The sequence below is a fragment of the Arachis ipaensis genome, chromosome B08 (assembly GCF_000816755.2).
Source record: "Arachis ipaensis cultivar K30076 chromosome B08, Araip1.1, whole genome shotgun sequence".
Classification (NCBI taxonomy): Eukaryota; Viridiplantae; Streptophyta; class Magnoliopsida; order Fabales; family Fabaceae; genus Arachis; species Arachis ipaensis.
The window spans coordinates 34,503,048-34,505,127 of record NC_029792.2 but is presented as its reverse complement, the minus strand read 5'-3'; positions in this window follow the sequence as shown (position 1 = coordinate 34,505,127).

Sequence of the window (2,080 nt, the reverse complement as noted above, 5' to 3'; positions counted from 1 at the left end):
GATAGATATGGTGGACCCCCTGATAGTTACCAACAAATTCCACCCTGTGCTTATAGACCATCCTCTCAACATAGCTTTGAACCACCACACTCACAAGTTCATTTTCACCATTCACCACCGTATGACCCTTATCCACCACAATTCCAATCCAATTACTTCCAATAACCACCACATTCTTATTATGAACCCTCTCTCCCAACCAAGGAACCCTCATATCTACCCCAACCTCCAGTGAATGACAAACTTTGTGTTCTTCTTCAAGGGCAAGCGAAGATGAAAAGGGACGTACTGGAACTCACTAATGCCTTAACCGAGGTAGTAAATATAATAGCTTCCCGACATCTGAGCACTCAAAGTACTCCCATGGCTACATGTGGAGAATCAAAAGAAGAGCGTAGCATGAAGGAGACACTAGAAACTTCGGTGGACAATAAGGAGCATGGATTTGTATTAGAACAAGTGGAGGAAGCCATAATAGTTGTAGGAGAAGAAGTGGTTGAAGATTTAGGAGACGCTGAACCTCCATGGGAATCAAGAACTGTAAAGGATTCTGCCAAGAAGCTCAGAATGGATGCCAAGGAGGATAGTGCACAACCTCCAAAGCATATACCTTGTGAAAAATTGGACGGAACAGACCAAGAAATTGATTCCACAGGCAGTGATGATCATGAATCAAGCTCTCCTAGTCATGAACTTGCATCTGCAACTGAACTCCTTGAGCCTGAAGAACCTCATCCAAGTGAATACGAAGATGATGTTGAGGTAGATTTCTCTCAACCTCCAACTTATGACTTGAGTGACGAGGAAGACATAGAAGACTTTGATCAAGACGCAGTTACAATTGAAGAATTTTGCAAAGAAGTGGAGGAATTCACAGAAGAATACAAGGGAGCAAAGCTTAGAGAACCACTGGAAACACCTATCCCAAGGCCATTACCACCTAATACGAGCTTCAAGTGGGTACAATCCTTAACCTTTATCTTTACTTTTCCACTTGAATATGGTTTGCTTGAAACAGATGGCCAGCTTAGAGCTCTCTGCGGCTTTAAGAGTAAGAGGGAAATTGCTCGTACTTAGAATCGGTGTGCAAGATTCAATAAGGTTCCACGCTTTAATTCGAAGTGCAAGGATTGGTATCAAGTTCAATTGAATGGGTCTCGGAAGGCGTTTGGTCATCTTGGTCAGGATACAATTTCTAAACCGCCCGGATGGAAGAATATAGATCAAGACAAGGGCAGATTTAAAAGCAAAGTTTGGGATCCTGGAATCTATTCTCACATTCGTCACCCCGGGAGCCTGAGAATCTGTTTGAAGCTGCTCAAAAGCTTTACATGCCTAGTTTGGGACCCCGGAGGCTGTTGGCATTCCAAACATTGGTGGAGATTTCTGGATGAATTTAAGCATAAGCCACCATAACAGGAAGCTCATCCAATGTCCAACTTAAGGACTTTAACTAAAAGTGCTAGGTGGGAGACAACCCACCATGGTATGGTCGTTTCTTTTTCAATTTTATTTCGTGTTGTTTGTTTTTACATTATTTTATTTTCATTGAACCTGGATATTATTCATAGCATCTACATTAGCACTGCATATTGCATACTGCATAATGGCATATATATATAAAAAAAAGAAAATACCCCACGCGAGCGCGCAAGCCACGCGTGGGCGTGAGAAGGAAATCGGCATAAAGATCCAACACCCAGAAAGTTGGGCTGGAATCGTGTGGCTGCTGTGCGTTCAGCACAAAACGGCCCACGCGTTCGCGTCCATAACGCAAACGCGTCATTCGCAAAACGCTCATCCCACGCAAAAGCGTGAGCGACGCGCCCGCGTCGCATGGATATTATGGCCCCCTAAATGGAGACAGAGAGTTGCGCTGAAACGACGCTGGAAGTGTGCGTCTAGCACAATTTTCAGCGACGCGGTCGCGTGCCTCACGCGTCCGCGTCACCCATCTTTTACCCATTCCACGCGATCACGTCAACCCCATTTCACCCTAGTCACACGATCGCGTGCTCCACGCGTTCGCGTGGATTCAAAATCACTAACCCCCTTTTTCACGCGAAACCCTACCCATCAC